Genomic DNA, 13,922 nt, shown 5'->3' on the forward strand with positions numbered 1-13,922 from the left:
ATATCCTTATTCTGGGCACTGGGCAGAGAGGGTTTGAAAAAGGCAGATCTGCTTCTTGTCTTCAAGCAGCAAACCGTCTATGGGACAGAGTCCTGGAGGATTCCAAAGCTGTGTGATTGGTGCCAGGATAGAGGGGCACGTGGGGGCTCCAGGATCTCAGAATCCTCCTGTCGGTCCTCCCCAAGGTATGGATGTGGGTCGCCCAGGATGACCTCCCCCAGCCAACTCGAGGTATCCCTTTGCTCTAGTTCATGGGTCCAGCGCGGACAGCAGATGAGGAAGCTCCAGGAAGGCCCCCTCAGGAGGAAGCCAGGCTGAGCACCTTCCTGCGGTGACCCTCCTGCTCAGATGCCTGTAAGAGGTCGGGGAAACAGAGCCACTCACACCTTCTTTGCCTTCTGTGATTAAGCATCACAAAGGCAGGGAGACTTGGAGTGCAGCCTGGCCACGGGTTATTTATTCCATCACTTGAATCACAATACATCTCCAAATTTCCCTTGATTTGGCTAATTCAAGAGATTAAGGCCCAGATGTGGCGGGGGCAGGGTTGCCACGAAGTGTCACAAACCCTTCATTTTGTACCAGCTGATGGGAGACCATAATTACCCAGATGGTGGGAGAGGATGATTTAGTCCTCCTTTTGTGGCACGCCCCAAGGGAAATGGGAATTAATCATGAAGCCGGGGTGGAAGAGACTCTACTGTCTTGCTCGTAATCTCTCAAGCTGGCAAGAAGGTCCCTGATGAATATGTAGGAGAGGAAGCTGGTCAAGTCTTCCTGCTCTGCTCCGATCAGGTCTGGCTACAGCTTAGGATTCTAACTGACTCTGTGCTTAATATAACTTTTGCCTCCCAGCTTTCTCCCTCTGGCTGCAGATTTTGTTTCTTCCCTTTGCCTACACACTTCACTTCTTTACCTCCCACTCACACCTTTCAATGCTTTTATGTTCTTGGCAACACTATTACCAAGATCAAGAGTGACCTCCTACCCACCAAGACAACCTCCAAGACCGCCCTCGTCTGTTTGACCTCCCCATAAAGTTTGAAGCTGTTGGCCACCTCCTCCATCTGGGAACTCTCTTTTCCTGTCTCCTGGAACTCCCTCCTCCTGCTTTTCCGATCTGTTCTTCTCCATTTCTACCTCCCCCTGCCCCCCTCCTGCGAATGTTGACAAGTTCCCAGTTCTCTGTCTTCCGCCTTTGTCCACTCTCTTGGCTCCTTCAGGGAGTGGCGGATTCTGTTGGCTGCCCATTTGACAACCATTCTCTTTTCTTCTTGTTCAGGGAGGAAGACCCTTCCTCTCCACCTGGGGATGAATTATGATTGGTCCAAAAGAAAATCACAGTAAACAATTTGTCCCTGCACGTGATGTGTGTAAGCGTAGACACATGACACAGCCCTGGCCAATGGCCCCTGAGCAGAAGTTTGGATGGAAAGGATTTCAGGGGACCAATGTGTAAGGAGAAGCAGCCCTTTGATCTGTTAGTCAAGATATGAGGGTATAGTGCCTGAAGCTGCAACATCCATCTTGTGAACTTGGGGAGAAGACCCACAGGCTCAATCTCAGCTCTGCTACCCTGGAGTTTTGATGTAGTTTAAGGCAATGAATGCAGCCGTCCTGGCCTGGCCCTGCTATTCTCATTTTTAAACCTCCGAAAGCGTTCCTGACTGATACCTGGAAAGGTGCTAACATCCCCCATGACTTCAACCATCAGCTTTTCCCTGATACATCTCAGGTTTGTATGTTTAATGCAGACCTCTTGCCCACTGCATCGCAGACATTTCACCCAGATATCCCTTGAAGTGAATGCCTAAAACAAAACCTCATTTTGGGAGCCTGGGTGGCTCTGTTGGTTAAGTGTCCGACTTTGGCCCAGGTCATGATCTCAGGATTCGTGAGTTCAAGGCCCACATCAGGCTCTGTGCTGCCGCTCAGTGCTGGGAGCCTGTTTCACATTCTGTCTCCTTCTCTCTCTGTCCCTCCCCCATTCATGCTCTATTTCTCTCTGTCTCAAATTAACGTCAAAAAATGAAGACAAAAGAAAACAAAACCTCATCTATGTATTTTATTCTTAGACCGAGTCACTTTGTCCCCTGTCATCCTTAATACTTTATTTTTACTTCTGCTAGAGCACCTATCCCATGGGTTTATATGTTTTAGAATTTAAGCTCCCAGAGGGCTGGAAACTCATCCATCTTAAATCCCTAGTTTCAAGCAAGAGCTCCTGAGGTTCTTGTTGAACAAATTAATTTGCAAATGTCCAGAATGTTCAGATGTGTTCAGCTGTAAGGGATACAATCCCTCAAGAATAGTAACTTAGGGGCACCTGGGTGGCTCAGTTGGTTGAGTGTCCAACTTCGGCTCAGGTTATGACTTCACCGCTCATGGGTTCAAGCCTCATGTCGGGCTCTGTGCTGACAGCTCAGAGACTGGAGCCTGCTCCGGATCTTGTGTCTCCCCCTCTCTCTGCCCCTCCCTGCTCATGCTCTGTCTCTCAATAATAAATAAATGTTAAAAAAGAAAAAAAGAATAGCAACTTAAATTGTAAAGATATTTACTTATTTCACAAAACATGTAGTCTGGAAGTAAGTGGTTCCCAGATTAGCTAAGGAGCTCAGCGAGGTCAGGGCACTGAGTCACAATCTCTGAGATTCTCTTGGCTCAGGATCTCTGAGAATCTGATATTCTTCATGGTGTTAAAATGGCTGCCACAGCTCCAACATCACATTCTCAGGCAACAGCCTTCCAAACAGGAAACAACGATGTGGGTGTCAGGTCTTGGTGGCAGGAGAAGGGCTTCTGCTTCACACATTTCTCTGTTTTGGGCAAAGCAAATCTGTGTATTGTTGAGGGCTACAACTGTTTATATACTCTCTTGGGCCAATTGCTGAAAAAGGGAACGGCAATTAGCAGGAACGACTTAGACCACTCCCAAGTCATCCTTGGGGCTGGGGGACATTGCTGTGTGACCAAAGCGGGTTCTGAATTGAGGCAGAAGAGGGAGTGTCTGCTGGACAGGTGATCAACGATGCCTGGCACTGAGGGGTTCTGTCCTGGTCCAAATTCTTCCAGAACACTCACCGCGTTCTTGGGCACTTCGAAGATATATGCAGCTCTGTGACGAGCCTGTCCCATGTAGGAGGAGTCCTTAAACGCTCCATGTTTAGTGCCCCGTAGCCGAGGCTGATTATGGACAGTCCTACGACTTTGTGAACTTGCCCTGTAGCAGGGCCGCTGCAGGTAATTGTGAGGGCTGGTTGTTGCACATGGCGGGGCATGGGGGGGGGGCGGTCAGTGTCAAGGGGAGCAAGTCAGGTTGAAAATCCAGCTTCAGCTTTGCTTGCTGAACCACGTGCAGTGACATGGCGTTGTGTCTGCTTGGAGGTAGAGGCATCTTCTTCCAGTTCTCACAAAGGCACCGTAAGGCCCTAGGGCTGCCCTGCCTTCCAAACAGGCGGTACTAATTTACACACCCACCAGCAGCGTGTGGGAATGTGCATCTCCGTGTGCGCTCTCCATTGCTACGTATTATCCCTTAAAAAATCTTCAATATTTTCTTCTTTGGTTCCTCTGGCATCTGTATGTCCCTCCTGGCTTCTCCGTGACCTTGTTATCTACTCCCAGATTTATCCTCCCCCAAATCTTAAATCAGTCACCTCCTTGCTCAAGATCTTCTATGACTCTCCCTTAGGTTTAAGTTAAAGCCCTTACTTGGCGTTCTAGGCCCTTGAGGTCCCGCCCCACCTGATGCTCCCGGCCTTCTTTATCCTGACAAACATTTTGCCTAAGCCAAATGAGTGCTAATGCTATTCTCCAGCCTCAAATTCCTTTCCTCACTTCTGCTTATTCTTTTTTTTTTAAAATGTTTTATTTATTTTTGATACAGAGAGAGACAGTGCGAGCAGGGGAGGGTCAGAGAGAGAGGGAGATACAGAATCTGAAGCAGGCTCCAGGCTCTGAGCTAGCTGTCAGCACAGAGCCCGATGCGGGGCTCGAACCCACAAGCCTCGAGATCATGACCTGAGCCAAAGTTGACCACTTAACCCCCTGAGCTACCCAGGTGCTCCTATGTTCTTGCAATTTTAAAGTTCCAAGCTTGTCTGCAGTTTTTGAGGTAGGCCTATGTTTGGTACCAGGGAATACTGGGAAACAAGTTGTTGAATTGGTACATGAATGGGGGTGGTCCCTTTACAAATGAAATACTGCTCAGCACTTAGGTTTTTAACTTTGGCACTACCGCTTACCAGGATGCTAGATTGTGACAAGGCCGAGGGATTCTTGGTTTGAAGCATGCTAACGCCTTGAATACCTATGTGATTAAAGTTTGCGGGCACCTGGGTGGCTCAGTCGGTTAAGCATCCGGCTTCGGCTCAGGTCATGATCTCACGGTTTGTGGGTTCAAGCCCCACGTCGGGCTCTGTGCTGACAGCTCAGAGCCTGGAGCCTGTTTCAGATTCTGTGTCTCCCTCTCTCTCTGACCCTCCCCTGCTTGTGCTGTCTCTCTCTGTCTCTAAAAATAAATTTAAAAAAAAAACAGAAAAAAAATTTAAAGGAATTTAAAAAAAAATTTTTTTAATGCTTTACTTATTTTTGATACAGAAGAGACAGAGCATGAGAGGGGGAGGGTCAGAGAGAGAGGGAGACACAGCATCTGAAACAGGCTCCAGGCTCTGAGCTAGCTGTCAGCACAGAGCCTTACGCGGGGCTCGAACCCACGAACCTGAGATCTGACCTGAGCCGAAGTCGGAGGCTTAACCGACTGAGCCACCCAGGCGCCCCTGAAGTTTGTTTTTTAAGTCCAGAGGCAAAACCAGTGAAAAAAACAAACTTACTTCTTTCATTTTCCCTCATCCCTCATCCTGTCCCCAGGTACACATGCTGATGTAGCCCCTGGAATAAGAGGAAATATCTTTTATTATCTTTTTTCTGCCTTTCGAGCAGGGATTTTGCAAAGTGACACAGCCGGGGATCAGGGCTGGGACAAGGAGATATTTAGCAAGGGGGTTGGGCTGTAGTTGGGGTTCCGATGGGGAGTCGGGAGGGAAGACAGGACACCATTCACGGAAGCCAGACCCAGGTAGATTACACCCTCCAGTTACTTTTATTGTTTCCTCTTCCCTCTTGCTAATCATAAAGTAGTGCGTGTTCGGTTTGTCAGAAACGTTCAGACACACCTCACCACCCATAATCCCACCTCCCCGAGAAAACCATGGTTATTTGAAAAATTTTCAGTCTTATTTCTATGCATAACAAACATATTATGTGGTGGTCTGACTTTTTATTTTCACTTAGAAATACATCATAAACATTCTCTTTTGTCAGTAAATATTCTTCCAGAGCAGAGATTGGCAAACTAACTTTCTTCTTTTTTAAGTTTATTTATTTATTTTGTGTGTGTGAGGGAGAAAGAGAGAGAGAGAGAGACAATGCTAAGCAGGCTCTGTACTCCCAGAGCAGAGCCTGATGCAGGGCTCAAACTCACAAGCTGTGAGATCCTGACCTGAGCTGAAATCAGTGGCTTATCCGACTGAGCCACTCAGGCACCCCTGCAAACTTTCTTTATAAAGATCCAGGTAGTAAATATTTTCGGCTTTGGAGACTAGAAGGTCTGTTGCAACTCCTACTTACATGCACTGTTGCATGAAACAGTCATAGACACATAAACAAATGAGCATGGCTGTGTTGCAATAAAACTTTATTTACGAAAGCAGGAGACAGGTCCATTTGGCCTCTGGGTGTGGTTTGCTAACTCCTGTTCTCTGATACTGTTTTTTAAGAGCTTACCAAGATCCCTTTGTATGTCTACTCCACAATTTTTATGCTCTTGTCCCCCAAACACTTAAAAATATTACAAATATCACTGCAACTAATATCTGCACACCTTTGCTTTTTCCCCCCTTGGGGACAAATTCCTAAAAGTGTGATTGCTATGGTACTGGATGTCCACTTCTTGCATCCTTGTCAACAGTGAGTATTAGAGGGGTGCATGGTTGGCATAGTCGGTTAAGCATCTGACTTGAGTTTAGGTCATGATCTTGTGGTTCGTGGGTTCGAGCCCCGCGATGGGCTCTGTGCTGACAGCTCAGAGCCTGGGGTCTGCTTCGGATTCTGTGTCTCACTCTCTCTCTCTGCCCCTCCCCTGCTTGCACTCTGTCTCTCTCAAAAATTCATAAACATTTTTTAAAAACCCCACTGGGTATTAGAATTCCTTTTAATCTTTGTCAATTTGATAGATTGTTTATTTTTTATTTTTAAAAAATATTTATTAATTTATTTTTGAAGGAGAGGAGGGTCAGAGAGAGAGAGAAAGAGAGAAAGGATTTCAAGTAGGTTCCGCACAGTCGCACAAAGCCGATGCAAAGCTGGTACTCATAACCGGTGAGAGCATGACCTAAGCGGAAATTGAGAGCCGGAGGCCTAACCGACTGAGCCACCCAGGCGCCCAATTTGATAGATTTTTTATTTTTTTAATTTTTTTTTTCTGTTTTTTTTTTTTTGTTATTTATTTTTGAGAGAGAGAGAGACAGCACAAGCAGGGGAGGGTCAGAGAGAGAGGGAGACACAGAATCTGAAGCAGACTCCAGGCTCTGAGCTAGCTGTCAGCACAGAGCCTGACACGGGGCTCGAACCCATGAACCGTGAGATCATGACCTGAGCCGAAGTCGGACGCTTAACTGACTGAGCCACCCAGGCGCCCCTGATAGATTTATAAAGATAATATTTTTTGCTGCAACTCTAATTTCATTTTGTCTACATTTAATGGTTTCTCCCTTCTCAAAACCAATGATTGCAGGGCATGATTTAGAGGTACCCTGTGGTTTTTACCAGTCCTTTGTCTCCAAGGCTGTTGGCTTTTGACACACTTTTGTTAATAAAACCAACACTTTGATCTGGGCTGAGATTCTCCAGATTCCTGCTCACAGATACATTTGTGGTGGAGAGTCAAGTAGGAAGAGAGCTAGAAGTCTGAAGTTCAATATCCTCTCTCTCCTCCTCCAGGAAAAGGAGGAAGTATTTTGGAACTCACATAAAAACATCTTGGTGATTTTGCTCATGCAAACAAACCTGACTCTGTGTTTTCAGTCCAGGAGCTGGCGATCCACCCCCCAGCGCAAAGTCCTGTCCTTTCCACACAGGAAGTGGCGCCTCTGTGTGGCTTCCAGGCTCTGCTGGCTCTTCAGGAGTTTGATTTGGGAAAGGAGGGGAACAAAAGGCGACTCAAATGACTGCTGTCTAGCCCGGGAAGAATGGCTACGTGATGGTGGGGATGAACAATTTGCATCTAAGAGGCGGTTTGGGAGTTTGGTGAATAGCCCTTGATTGCGGATAAACAGCACCTGTCACACTGACTGCCCCCCCAGCCCTCCCAGCCCCCCCTCTACTTGGGAGGAGGAGTTTTCTCCAGGGCCCAAAGCTCTTCTGCTTTCCCTTCACTGTCCAATGTTGCTTATATGCTAATCCTTTGGATCTTGCTGAGAAAACTGGATTTACAGGAAGTCTAGCCGGTTCCTCTGGGAAGAAGGAAGAGCCATTTCTATCTGAGGCTAATCTACATTATGATTCAGTTACAAACGTCATGGGTTGGGAGGCCTTTTCCCAGTCCCCCAAGGTCACTTTTGTGCATACTTGTTGAAATGCAAATTCCATGGCCCCCCAGCTGACCCAGGGCGGGGCGGAATCTGCATTTTTAATAAGCGTCCCTGGGTGATCTTAAGAATCTTAAGACAATGGGTTCTAAACTCCAGTGAGGGGTGCCTGGGTGGCTTTGTGGGTTAAGCGTCCAACTTTGGCTCAGGTCATGATCTCACTGTTCGTGGGTTCGAGCCCCGCGTCAGGCTCTGTGCTGACAGCTAGCTCAGACAGAGCCCGCAGCCTGTCTTCGGATTCTGTGTCTCCCTCTCTCTCTCTGAACCTCCCCTGCTCGCACTGTCTCTCTCTCTCCCTCAATATTAAATAAAACATTAAAAATATTAATAAACTTCAGGGAGCCTCATAATTACCTGGAGGGAGAGAAACCTGAGCTCCCCAGGCCTTAGCCTCTTAAGGCTCTGATTCCATAGGCCAGGATTCTGTGTGGAAAGTGGGCAGGTTTCTCCTGAAGGATTCTGGGAAACAGCCAACTCTGGGAATCACTAGTCTAAGGAATATACCAGAGCTGAAATACTGGGAGTTCCTCCATTCATTCTGAAGTACCTGGAGCAGAGAAGGCAGGGAAGGAGGCTGAGGTGCTGGGGTCCCGTCTGGGGGTTGCCTTTAGTCTTGGGCCATCTGGGGTGGTAACTCCAGAGCTCAGAGGCCCTCTGTAGCAGCCTGTCATTTACTCCTGGGTGGGAACTACAAGCTAATTTCAGCGCTGAACACGTCTGAGCCTGGGGAGGCTCTGGGGTGAGGTGGAAAGAGCACTGGACTAAGTCAAAAATTTCCTTCTAAGTTTTAAAAAAGTGTTTATTTATTTATTTCTTTAAAATTTTTTTTGATATCTTTATTTTATTTTGAGAGACAGAGAGTGAGCAGGGGAAGGGCAGAGAGAGAGGGAAACACAGAATCTGAAGCAGGCTTCAGGCTCTGAGCTGTCAGCACAGAGCCCGACACGGGGCTTGAACCCACAGACCATGAGATCATGACCTGAGCCAAAGTTGGACGCTTAACCCCCAGGTGCCCCTTTTATTATATATTTTGAGGGAGTGCGAGAGAGAAAACTTGAGGGCAGTGGGGGGGGGGCGGGGGGGCAGGGGGCGGGAGGGAGGGAGGATCTGTCAGCGTAGAGCCTAACACTGGGCTCAATCTCATAAACCCGTGAAATTATGACCTGAGCCAAAATCAAGAATTAGAAGGTGAACCAACTGAGACACCTAGGCTCCTTTCCTTCTAAGTTCGACTAACTCCATGAATTCGGGCAACTTCACCTAACCTCTCTAGTGGCGCTTTAATATGTAAAACAAGGTTAATAATGAACATTCTAGACCCTGTGTATAATTTGTTAATATAAGGAGGATTGCAATACTAAACAGCACCAGAAAGATGCCTGAAATCACAGAAATGCAACTTTAAGCCAACTTGAAATACCACCATGTCACATATGTGGACAAATTCTTTTTTACAACGAAGAGTCCTTAATGATGGTGAAGTTGTAGCTAAACCCGGTGCATTCAGAGACTGCCAGGAAGCAATGTAAATTGGTATGTAGTTCTTGGAAAGTGATAGAGAACTTTGTTTCAAGAGCCATAAAGCAGAGTCCATGCCCATTGACTCAGTAATCCCATTTCTGGCAATTAACTGAATAATTAAAACAGAAGCAGAGCTATATGCCTAAAAACATGTATTGCAGCATTACTAATAAAACAAAACACCAAAAACAGCAAACCTGGAAATTAGCTAAACCTCTAGCATTTGGAAGTTGGCTCAAAATTGAAGTAGATCTTTCAAAAACACTTGTAATAAAAATGTTTCTAAGGGCCAAAAAAAAATTTTTTTTTTTTTTACGCAGATCAGTGTCATAGAACCCTGTGTAGACGACCAGGTAGCAACATGGGAACCGTTTATAAATGTTACCTGGAGAGAGCAGAAACCCAGAGAGTTGCCCTTTGACTGTAACCGTGTCTACTGTGAGAGCGAGCAGGAGCGTAGATGCGGGAAGGAGGTAACATGCAAAACAGTTGGGGCGCCTGGGTGGCTCAGTGGGTTAAGTGTCTGACTTCAGCTTGGGTCATGATCTCATGGTTTGTGAGTTCAAGACCCACCTTGGGCTCTCTGCTGTCAGCCCAGAGCCAACTTCAGATCCTTGGTGCCCCCTCCCTCTCTGCTCCTACCTCGATCACTCTCTTTCTCCCTCTCTCAAAAATAAATAAAAGCTTAAAAAAAACCCCGCAGAATAGTTATAAAACAAAGTAGGATAGGGGTGCCTGGGTGACTAAGCCAGTTGAGCTTCCGGCTTCAGCTCAGGTCATGATCTCACGGTGCGTGGGTTCGAGCCCTGCATCGGGCTCTGTGCTGACAGCTAGCTCAGAGCCTGGAGCTTGTCTTCAGATTCTGCGTCTCCCTCTCTCTCTGACCCTCCCCTGCTGGCACTGTCTCTGTCTCTCAAAAATAAATAAAAAACATTAAAAATTTTTTTAAAAACCCCCCAAAAACAAAGTAGGATTATAGGTACTTTGCTCCTTCCCAAAAATTAAAAATAAATTTATTGGGGAGCCTGGATGGCTTAGTCGGTTGAGTGTCCAACTCTTGATTTCAGCTCAGGTCATGATCCTGGGGTCATGGTATAGAGCCCACGTTGGGCTCTAGCTGAGCATGGAGCCCGATTGGAATTCTCTCTCTCTCTCCCTCTCTCTCTCTCTCTCTCTCTCCTCGCTCTCTCTCTCTGCCCCTCCCCCAGTAAAAAACTACCATTGCATTATTTTTTCATAATAGAAATGACTAATCTCTAGACTGTGAAAACCGTTGTATGTTTGTGAAGAGCTCGTTGGAGGTGAATCTACCATGTATGACTCATATTTTCATTCCTGTTATTTTAGGTTGGTAAGACCAGATGCCCCCATTCATCCAATGTTTAGCCACATCCTGGGGGTAAGGACTGTAGGACCTTCAGGCTCTAAGCATAATGCATGTTCTGTCCACGCATAGTTCCCTGGGCCATTTGCTAGGGGAGGAGGAAAGGAACACACGTGGATATTAGGTCTCACAGGGCTCACAAAATGGAGAGGTAGACACCTTCTGGCGGTGTCTATCCCAGTGGTTCTCTACAGAGGCTGGTCCTCTGCCCTTGAAGCATTTTGATTGTCACAATGATTGGAATGATCACTACTGGCATTTAGTAAAAAGGGTTGAGATAGTCCTGAATTATCTGGCTCTCAATGCCTACCGTGCCCCTGTGGAGAAAAACGGATCTAGTTTTTATTCCATAGTCAGGGCTACTAGGTACCGGTGTACAGGTTGCCCACTACACAAATCTTGAAGGCATCATTCATTTGGCGGTTAAATATATGGATTCTAGGGGCACCTGGGTAGCTCAGTCCATTGAGTGTCTGATTCTTGATTTTGGCTCAGGTGGTGATCTCACAGTTGTGAGATCGAGTCTTGCATTGGGTTCTGCAATGACAGGGCAGAGCCTGCTTGGGATTCTCTCCCTCCCTCTCTCTCAAAGTAAATAAATAAACATTATAAAAAAAGAAGAAAAAATATGTGGATTCTGAAACCAAACCGCTTAAGTTCAAGTGCAGGCAAGTTCAAAGGTTGGAAGACCTTGGACATGTTGCTTATTTTGTGTGTATCTCGTTTCCTCATTTGTGAAGTGCGGTAGTAATAATAATGTACCTTGTAATCATCATCATCATCATCATAATGATAGTAATGTAAGAATAACCTCATTGGATTAACATGCAGGATTTAGAACAGCGCCTGGCTCATGGTAAATGTGCAATTAATGTTAGGTGATTATTATTCTCTGAGATCTAACTTCCCCATCCACTCCAGTTTTCTACTCCCTGACCTTGACCTTCTATTCCCAGATTCCTGCTCTCCCCAAGGCTTTCCCTGTTCCCACCTGTAATCTTACTGTAAACTCCCTTGCTGCTTAACCCTGCTTGAGTTGGTTTTTATAATGTGCAGCCAGAAGTCTTAATAACTAACACAGAGAGAAAAGAATCTCCTGCATCAAACAACAGTGGAGAATACAAAAGCACTTTCAATTAAGGGTGAGATTCCTTCTCCAATAAAGTCCATAAATGCCACAGACAATATCTAATCATAACTGAATGAAATTTCAATTCAAACCACTGTCATTAGGCGATTGGAATGCTGCTGGCTACGATCTCATTCTCTAAGAGAACAGGGTCGAAAAGATCAGGATCAGTACAAACACATGCCTGAAAAGTCACAGGAAAGAGACTCTCTCTTCCAAAACCCCCTACTAACATCTGAAATTCTTTTTTTTTTTTTTAAAATGCTTTTTATTTATTTTTGAGAAACAGAGAGAGAGACAGTGTGAGCAGGGGACGGTCAGAGAGACAGGGAGACACAGAATCCGAAGCAGGCTCCAGGCTCTGAGCTGTGAGCACAGAGCCCGACGCGGGGCTCGAACCCACCAACTGTGAGATCATGACCTGAGCCAAAGCCGGACGCTTAACTGACGGAGCCACCCAGGCGCCCCTAACATCTGAAATTCTATCCTCAGCCATTCATGCCTTTGTTTGGTATCTGGTCTTCTCTGAAAATATGAATGTTCTTGGGAAGGGCAATGAAGAAAGCTTGCTACATCTACTAAGAATGTGTTTATTAAATGGCCCCCTCCCTCCTCCTCCTCCACGTTCCCACCTCCAACTACTAATAGGGGCAGCGAGAGAGCCTGAGCAGGAAGGAGAAGGCACCTCATTACAGAACGGAGTCTCCTTGAATTGTTAATGGTCTCATCAACCACAAGTTTGCAGAGAGAGTGGTGGCCCATAAGGAACTTGGAAAGAATGTTCTAATTTGTTTGTGTCCAGCTTGGTGAACAGCTGGAATGACTGCATTTGTTCTTTTTGCCAAGGACAAATCCGATCTGAGGTCACTAAAGTGAAAGCGGGGGAGGGGCAGGCTTTTGGCTGGTCAATCATTTGCTAAGTCGGGCGTTCTCAAATTTTGCTGCATGTGAGTATTACCCTGGACGCTTGCAAAACTCTGTCCCCAGCTTGTGCCCCGGGTGAATGAGATCAGAATGTCTGGGGGTGGTTGTGAGACATCAGAAGTTTATAAAGACCTCAGGTGGTCCCAATGTGGAGCTGTTTGGGATCCACTGTCCTAAGCATTTAGTGTGTGAGACACCTTAGGTGACACAAAACAGACCCAATGGTTAGTTTTGTTAAATTTACTTTTTTTCCTGTTGGTACAGTTCTATGAATATTTTTGCCCATATAATTCATATACTGTAAAATTCACATTTAAAAACATTAAGTATTTATTTTGAGAGAGAGAGAGAGCGAGAGAGCACACACGAGTGGGGTAGGGGAAGAGAGAGGGGGAGAGAGAATTCTAAGCAGACTCTGAGCCGTCAATGCAGAGCCCGACACAGGGCTCGAACCCACGAACCACGATATCATGGCCTTGAGCAGATGTCAAGAGTTGAATGCTTAACCGACTGTGCCGTCCTGGAAATCCTTGCCCCAACCACCATTTTTAAAAAAGATTTTATTTTTTAATTTTTATTTATTTAAAAATATTTATTAATGTTTTATTTATTTTTGAGAGAGAGAAAGAGAAAGAGAGAGAGAGAGACAGTATGAGCAAAGGAGGGTCAGAAGGAGAGGGAGACACAGAATCTGAAGACAGGCTCCAGGCTCTGAGCTGTTTGTCAACACAGAGCCTGATGCAGGGCTCAAACCCATGAACCGTGAGACCATGACCTGAGCCGAAGCTGGATGCTCAACTGACCGAGCCACCCATGCGCCCCTAAAAGATTTTATTCTTAATTAATCTCTCTACCCAATGTGGGACTTGAACTCACAAACCTGAGGTCGGGAGTTGCGTGCTCCATTGACTGAATCAGCCAGGCACCCCAATTCACCCTTCTAAAGTACATAATTCAGTGGCTTTAGTATATTTACAAAGTTGTGCAACCATCACAACTAATTCCGGAACATTTACCTCATTCCCCAAAGAAACTTTGTCCTCATTAGTAGTTATTCCCCATGTATCCCTCTCCCAAAACCTCTGTTACGCATGAATCCACTTACCCTTTCTCTAGATTTGCCTGTTCTTGACATTTCATATAAATGGAATCACACAGTATGGAATCACATAACACACAATTTGTGTTGGGTTTATTTCACTTAGCATGTCTTCAGGATTCATCCATGTTGTAGCAAGCATTGGTACTTCATTCCTTTTTTTTTTTTTTAATGTTTTATTTATTTTTGAGAAACAGAGAGAGACAGTGCGAGCACAGG

This window comes from Suricata suricatta, chromosome 17, assembly GCF_006229205.1.
Source record: "Suricata suricatta isolate VVHF042 chromosome 17, meerkat_22Aug2017_6uvM2_HiC, whole genome shotgun sequence".
NCBI classification, from domain to species: domain Eukaryota; kingdom Metazoa; phylum Chordata; class Mammalia; order Carnivora; family Herpestidae; genus Suricata; species Suricata suricatta.